This window comes from Planococcus citri, chromosome 4 (assembly GCF_950023065.1).
Source record: "Planococcus citri chromosome 4, ihPlaCitr1.1, whole genome shotgun sequence".
Taxonomy (NCBI): Eukaryota; Metazoa; Arthropoda; class Insecta; order Hemiptera; family Pseudococcidae; genus Planococcus; species Planococcus citri.
Window position 1 is genome coordinate 15,690,485 of NC_088680.1, and position 8,427 is coordinate 15,698,911.

At 34.2% G+C, this 8,427-nt stretch overlaps 1 protein-coding gene across 1 annotated transcript in view; it reads right to left on the reverse strand.

Moving 5' to 3' along the window:
• LOC135842507 (uncharacterized) overlaps nt 1-8,427 on the reverse strand; it is a 109,495-nt gene that overhangs the window by 84,370 nt on the left and 16,698 nt on the right. The window lies entirely within an intron of this gene.

An 8,427-nucleotide genomic window follows, 5' to 3' on the forward strand; every position in this document is an offset into this window, starting at 1 on the left:
AAAATTACCAAATATTTTTGGTATTTACTCAGATTTACCGGAAATTTACCGTAATTACCGCAGTAATTTAGGTACGAGTCTGATCATAATTTTCACGTAATATGGCAGATTTACCGCAATTACCGTTTAATTATCAAAATTACTAGATATTTTTGATAATTACTCAGATTTACCATAATTACCGATGTAATTTCGGAACAAGTTTTTGCAGCTATATTTGAACTAATTATTGTGAACATTACCTACTTGTCATAAGACACCATGACGTGGTGCATCACATTTCCTGTAATTTCAATTTCAGACTTCAGTGTAGAATCGAGCGCAATTTTTGCATTTTCTCTTATTTACCATAAATAACCAGAGTAATTTTGGTAAAAGTTTGAGCATAATTGATGACATTATTGCTGAAATCATTTTTAACATGATGAAATACGCCATATTTATAGTAATTACCATTTCAACATCAAAATTACATAAGGTGCACTGTGGTAAGTCCGAATGGGGTTTTCACAATTTCAACTTTGACTGGCTGTTACTCACCTACATACAAATGAACCAATATGGCTGAAATTTATTATGTAGGTTCCCATAAGGGTTCTTCACTCTGTGGTTTCACTGTTTCAGATTCAGTTTTTTGTTTTTTTTTTCAGACTTTTTTGGGACTTGGTAACTTTGTTTGATTTTATTGTTCTTGTTCAATCAAAAAATGTAAATAAAATTCAAAAAGTACATTGCCTTTGGGTACCTATGTTTTATAAGTACGTTTGACAGATATCAAATAAGTGATTTAAAGCATGTTTTTTTTACACAGATCTTACATACTTAATCTATGTAGATTATAAATTTTCAAAAACTGTTTTTTTTCACAAAAAACAATATAAAACCAGTTTTTGAAAATCCGGTAGTTTTTTTACCGGATTGTAAACAGATTAAAATTGAAAATCCATAATCTACTGGGGCAGTACATTATAGGAATGGATTTTAGATTTTACTTTATCAGAAATGGACTGACAATCCAGCCGGAGTCCCAGAATTCAGATTATGGATTCTTGTAAAATTCTTGTAAAAAAAACATGATCATTTTTTAAAATTTCTCGATAATTCTATGGTCAAAAATCTCGAAATTATTGAAAAAAAAAAACAAGTTTTAAACAACCAACACTGGTTTGGAGTCAAGTCAGAACAGGCTAAACTTTGCAGATGTGTGGTTCAAGAACAGAGCGTCCTAAAAAACTTTTATGTTAACAAGATTGTAAAGAATTTAATTCTCTTTGAGGTCACTCTCATCAGATTTTCACTAGGATGTACACTGTACAGTTAGTCTGGTAAATGCGAAAAACTAAAATACAGAAAATCTATATTTGAAAACAAATTCAAAACAACAACAAAATACAATTAAACCAAAAACATCTGAAATGCAACTGCATTCCAAATTATATCGGTTCCAGGATCAAGAAAAATAATGTTTTCTGTTTCGGGATTGGTTTTGGGATTTGTTTTGAATCTGGATTCAATCAGTTCCGGTTGGAGGATCGTTTTGGACCCACAGCTCTGTGTGTGGGGTGGTAACATGTTGCTGTTTGATTGATTGGAATCAATAAACATGGCTAAAGCAGAATTTTCCAGTTGGAGGAACAGTGGAGAGGAATCACAACTGGGAAGCCAAGGGTCAAGCCTTTATAAATACCGCTCACAATTAATCATCTACACAAGAACTGTAGAATACCAACAACCAGGGCTGCTACCCATATAAATACCAAAATACCAATACCGGCAATACCCGGAAATTTTGATAAAATTTACAAATACCGTTTTACCAATACCAATTAGCAGACAGATGAAGTACCAATTTACAAAATACCAATACAGTTGTTGAAACGGTATTTATACCAATCTTCAATGGTTATTATTTTGATACCTATTTTGAATTTTCATATTGAAAAACGTGTCATCTAACTCCAAAATCAAGGTGTTTAAAAATGAAAATAATTGTAAGTCCCAAAAAAAAGGAAAAAATTTTGAAGTTTTTGATTTATTCATTATTTTGTATTGAATTTTCAGCCTTAACTTCCTTAAGTATTGCACCTAGGCAGGCGATACGGTCAATTTTGGCTAAAAAAAAACACTATTCAATTCGGTATAATATTGGTACATACAATACCAATACCAATGCCGGATACCAAAAAAAAATCCACAAAATAATAAAATATCAAAATATGTACCAAAATTATCTGTATCACAGAATACCGAAATACTAATACCATTTTGGATACTGCTTGCTGAATACCAATACCAGATACCAATACTGTTTATGTTTATATGTGACGCGACCAGCGATACCATACCATATGTCGGCAAAAATTTTTTTCGTTTTATTGTGGTTTCTGGTAGTGTTTTTCTTCCTCTTTTCAATGGTGCAAACAGATTTTCAAAATATTAAAATCTGACAAATTTGCAAAATTTCAAAGTTGCGTATTTTTTGAAATTCAAAAACCAAATTCTGAGAAAAACGTTTTTGAAAGTTTGGGTTATTTTTGAAAAAATTTTTAAAAACCAGTGAACAGTATTTTTTTTTTTGATTTTCTTCATCTTTTAATGGTTTTACATCATAATATTTTTTTTTTTTTTGACATTTTTTTATGAAAAGCACTTTTGTAAAACCGGTTTTTCACCACTAAAACGACGTGTTTGAGATCGGTGGGTACACCCATTCCAAAGTATAGGCTTCATAGTATACTTATGAATCGACAAAAAAATTTTTTTTGATATTTTCTGACTTTTTCCATGAAAACGCGATTACCTATCTCAAAAAAAAGTTTTCCGACTTATGGTATGGTATCGCTGGTCGCGTCACATATGCAGCCTTGCCAACAACTCACTCACTCCGGCTCCAGGTAAGCAAATGCTTCAGAGAGAGAAGGTGAATAATACTGAATACCAGCGCTTAAACTGGTAAGTTTGGCTAAGGAAGTAAACCCCTACAGAAAACCATGGTGAAAGGCAATGGGAAACCACTACCATTATATGTATTCTCTAGAGTTATATGTAATAGACATCAATATATGATGGTCCTAAGTCTCCATCAGACTGATCCTGATCCGCCCAGTCAGCCAAATAGGGCGCAAAGAATATGTGGAGTCAAAACAAGGTGGAACATCATCAACGTCGCAACCTGGAATGTAAGAAAGCTGTCTGTAGGTATCAGATAGGAAAACTCGCAAAATGTTGTTTTGCGGAAGCCAGGAAATTACAGATCAATATAATAGGAATAAGGGAAACCTGATGAACTGGAAATGGCAGAATTTGGGTAAATAAAGATTATGAAGTGATTTTCTCTGAAAAGGACAAACATGAACACGGTGTTGGTATACTGATATATACCAGAATCAGCAATAAAATCAGTGCCATAATTCCGATATCAAAGAGCATATGTAATATGCGTGAGATTATATAGTGGCACTAACTCACAATCAATCATTGACTCCTTAACCCCTTCTAAGTGCAGGAGGGGCGGTTTTTTCATTGATTGAAATTTCTCGTTGTAATGCCCATTTTTGGAGTCAGATTGCTCGGGACTACTGACACTTGGAGAAACTCCATCTGCGTGTTTTAAAAGGTAATTTGGGAGTAGTTTCAAGAATATTTGCCAAAAACTTCAAAAGCTCAAAGTTTGGTTTTTTGTGAGCTTAATTTCCAAAAATTTGCAAAGATTACAAACTGCATGCTAGGTATTTGAAGATTTTAAAAAATCCAGAAATCACACATTTTCATAATGAAAACGTTTTTCAGATTTTGCTGCCCTTCATCCGGAATGTAAAGGTGGAAAAAAATATCGTTATATAAGTACCTACGTACAATTTCAACATCCTATAAAAAGCCAAGAATAAGTACCGGTGGTCTTAAGAGTACATCACGTCTATGCTGACACTTCATAACTACATTTTATCCTTTTTTTTTTCATGCCACCAAAGCACCATAAGACTCTAGCACCGCCGGTGCAAGAATCAGGATATAATCTTACAGTGTAATTTTTCACACGATAGTAACAATTTTATTTTTTCATCATCTCTTCATCCGAAGCTTTCCCATACTCGTATCGTAGGCTTTAAGTGGATCGATTTATTAATTTTATATCTTCATAAACGATCCGTATAGTGCTTTGGTCACTCACCTCCGTCCTCCGCCTCATCTCTCACAAGTCATTTTTAAACGATAAAACCATCTCGTCCGTACGAATCTCTGCACATAGTACTCATACATCTATCGTTCGTAATACATTATAGAGCTGAATCGACTACCAGAGCAGTTAACACGTATATACAAGGTGCATTGTAGGTGCGCTTAACCTGTTGTAACTCGAGCTTGGACAAGGGCTCTGTGACTCTACACTCTACGCAGATAGGATACCTATACAGACTCCGCGAGTTGTATATTAATTTACATTATTGCTACGTCTCCAGCATCACCCCTGCCGCCTTCGCTAGTACATTCTAAACAGCTCGTATTTTAGCTAGATTATGGTAAAGCTAGCCGGTCATCGCAAATTCTCGGTAATACGCTCGTAAAACGGGTAAATTCGGGTAATTTTGCCCTATACGAGATGGCTTTTTACGCGAAGACATATTTTACATCTAAATTTACAACTGGAAGGAAGAAAGAATCTCACGATAACGACAGTTGGTTATTTGCAACACAAAGTGGCGAAAAATCGTTGACGCGAAAATAATTGCATAGCTGCATCGTGCAATCTATTATGCTATTTAAACACATACCCTGCGTATAATAACGTGGCCGGATCCCGAATTTAAATACCCAGTTATGGTCTGGTTTGGCGGCTAATAACTTACATTAATCGAGCCCGAACACGGAATATATTTCGCTGAACTCCAGCCGCGATAAACAGGCTCGTAAAATGCATCTTTATTACGAAATACACGTAAGCGAACGTACCACTCTAACTATCTAGTATGTGTCGTCCATATCATCGCGATTAATTCTTCTTTTTTTCTCGTCTATATATGAGTTAGTTGTATAGGTACCTACATACATACATTTCTAGGAGATTTAGACTTGGAGATGGCCAAAAGATCAAATTAATGACGTGTGGTCCAAGTAGTATAGTCCACACTTCATAATAGAAGTACAATGTTTTCGTTGAAATATGACACAGTAGGTATGTTTCAATTTGAGGATTCGCCTTTGAAAGGAATGTTGGCTCTCTCGTATAGAACTCCCCAAATTTGAAAAAAATTCAAAAAATTGATAAACATACGGGCCATTCCATGCCAAATCGGCGGATTTTTGGACGAAGGGTCTTCGATTTTTTTTTCAAAATCAGATCATGTGTAGAGGTCATCAAACGATGGCGAATGACGCAAACCGGACACTTTTTCGATTTTTTTGACGGAGCTGTGGGGCCAAAGTTCTGCAAAATGACCGAAAATGGAAAATATCAGTTGCAAATTGCTCCGGTTGTACGTAGTATAGAATTTTGAACTTTTTTAAAAAAATTGCAGTACTTTGAGAGGGTAATTGACGAATGATGTCAAAATCAGCGTTGCCACTTTCAAAAACCTAAAAAAATCGATTTAAAAACTTATAATTTAAATACATATAACCATTCTGAAAAAATTCTCAGTTTTAGTCTTTTTTATGGCGTAGAATACCATATCAAAAAATTGGACTGGCATTTTTTTTAATTTTCGAGAAAAAAAACTACAAGTTTTACAATTATGGCAAAAATACTTCAGAAATCCAAAAAATGAAAATTTTTGCATCTTTGAGATATTTTACCAAAGTGTATATGAACATGTGAAACCCCCCCCCCCACAATTTGTCAACGAATGACAAGAAATACCATTTTTCTTGCTATAATTTTAAGAGCGAAACAAATTGAAAAAATTTCGCCGTCATTTTAAACAAAAGCAGGAACCTAAAAAATGAATATTTTTGCATTTTTGAAATATTTCACCAATATGTAGACATTGTAGACGGACATGTAAAAAAAATCTCCCCTCCACCCTCCCCCCATTTTGTACAAATTATTTGAAAATTTTTCATTTCTGAGCAGAATAGGTACTTCTAAAAACAGGCCTCTTTTTTCACTTCGTTTTTGGCACCACAACTCTCGAATGTTATCTACATAATTTTTTATACATTTTCTCCCTACCCAAATTTTGATAAATTTTTCAACTTTTAATGTTATTTTTAATAATATGCTTCATTTTTTTGTTCAATGTCGGTGATAATTAGTGTGATGGAGGTACGAAAGACTGATTGTGAGATATTCGAAATCTGTATCATCGAAAACGTAACAAAGCATACGTCACACAATGTCATGCGTTTAATACATTTTTATGAGAATGAGGGAGGAGGGGGATCCGTGGAAGGCGTGGAAAAGATTTAATTCCAAAAATAATGTGATATTCGAACTTGGCGTCATCGAAAACATAACAAATGACATGTTACACAGTCCATTCATTTTTCCCAATTTTGCCAAAATTCGAGGCAGGGCATCCTTTTTACCCTTCAATCCACTTTATCCTCCCCCTCCAAACGAGAAAATTACACCAAAATCTTAATCCTCAGGGTTGAAGAATGCACACATAATGAGATTTTGTCAACTTTGATGAAATGCATTTCATAAAATGCTTTCTTGATAATGCTCGTTTGAGGGGGAAGCCTCCAAGACCAATGAAAGCCCTTCCCATTTTGGTCAAATTTTTGAGAAAAAAAAATTAAAAATCGTGTTACTTATCAATTTGTATGTTTTCGATCATGCTGAAATCGAATTTCACCTTATTTTCTCAATATGAGACCTCTCAGCCTCACAATAGGCACCTCAATTTCAAAAAAATTGAAAAATTCGAGTGACTGGAGGTTTGTTGGAGTTTTAAGGGTGCAAATTTCGAAATACGACTTATTTTTTTGATACGAGATTTTTTAAACTTCACAATGAGGCCTAAATTTTTTTTTAAAGTGGGAAAATTTTAGTGACCTATGGATTGCTATTTTCAAAAAAGTAGATCATTTCGAGATACAATTTTTTTTTACAGTGCACCTCCTCCCCTCACACAATAATCCAAAAAATTGAAAAAAATTGAAAATTCGAGTAACATATAATTTTCTGGGCAATTGAGAGAGCAACTTTTCGAATTCCAGCTCGATTTTTCGATAGTAGACCCCCCTTCCTTCCATCTCTCACAGCAGCCAATATTTCAAAAAAAGAAAAAAAAATTGGAAAATTTGAGTGACTGATGGTTTACTGGATTGTCAAGAAAGCCAATTTTGAATTTAAACTCAATTTTCTGATTGGGAAACCCCCTCCCTCTCCTCACATCTCACAATAGACTATCAAATTTTTTTTTTAATTTGAAAATTCGAGTAACATATAATTTTCTGGGCAATTGAGAGAGCAACTTTTCGAATTCCAGCTCGATTTTTCGATAGTAGACCCCCCTTCCTTCCATCTCTCACAGCAGCCAATATTTCAAAAAAAGAAAAAAAAATTGGAAAATTTGAGTGACTGATGGTTTACTGGATTGTCAAGAAAGCCAATTTTGAATTTAAACTCAATTTTCTGATTGGGAAACCCCCTCCCTCTCCTCACATCTCACAATAGACTATCAAATTTTTTTTAAATTTGAAAATTCGAGTAACATATAATTTTTGGGGCAATTGAGAGAGCAACTTCTCGAATTCCAGCTCGATTTTTCGATAGTAGACCACCCTCCCTTTCATTTCTCACAGCAGCCAATATTTCAAAAAAAAAAAAAAATGGGAAAATTTGAGTGACTGATGGTTTACTGGATTGTCAAGAAAGCCAATTTTGGATTTAAACTCAATTTTCTGATTGGGAAACCCCCTCCCTCTCCTCACATCTCACAATAGACTATCAGATTATTTTTTTAAATTTGAAAATTCGAGTAACATATAATTTTCTGGGCAATTGAGAGAGCAACTTTTCGAATTCCAGCTCGATTTTTCGATAGTAGACCCCCCTCCCCCTCCATCACTTACAACAGCCAATATTTCAAAAAAAAGTGGGAAAATTTGAGTAACTGATGGTTTAGGAACTGGATTGTCAAGAAAACCAATTTTGAATTTAAACTCAATTTTCTGATTGGGAAACCCCCTCCCTCTGTCCACATCTCACAATAGGCTATCAAATTTCAAAAAAAAAATGGAAAATTCGAGTGCTCTATGCTTTGCTGGGTTCTTAAAACTGCAGATTTCGAATTTTGGCTTACTTTTTTTATCGTGAGATCCCTCTCATCTCATAATAAGACCTCAAAATTTCAAAAGAGTTGAAAATTTGAGTGACTAATCGTATTCTAGGTTTTCAAGGATGCATATTTCGAATTTCAATTCTTACTTTCTTGATATGCGACCCCCTTCGCTTCACAAAAAGCCTCTTAGTTGAAAAAA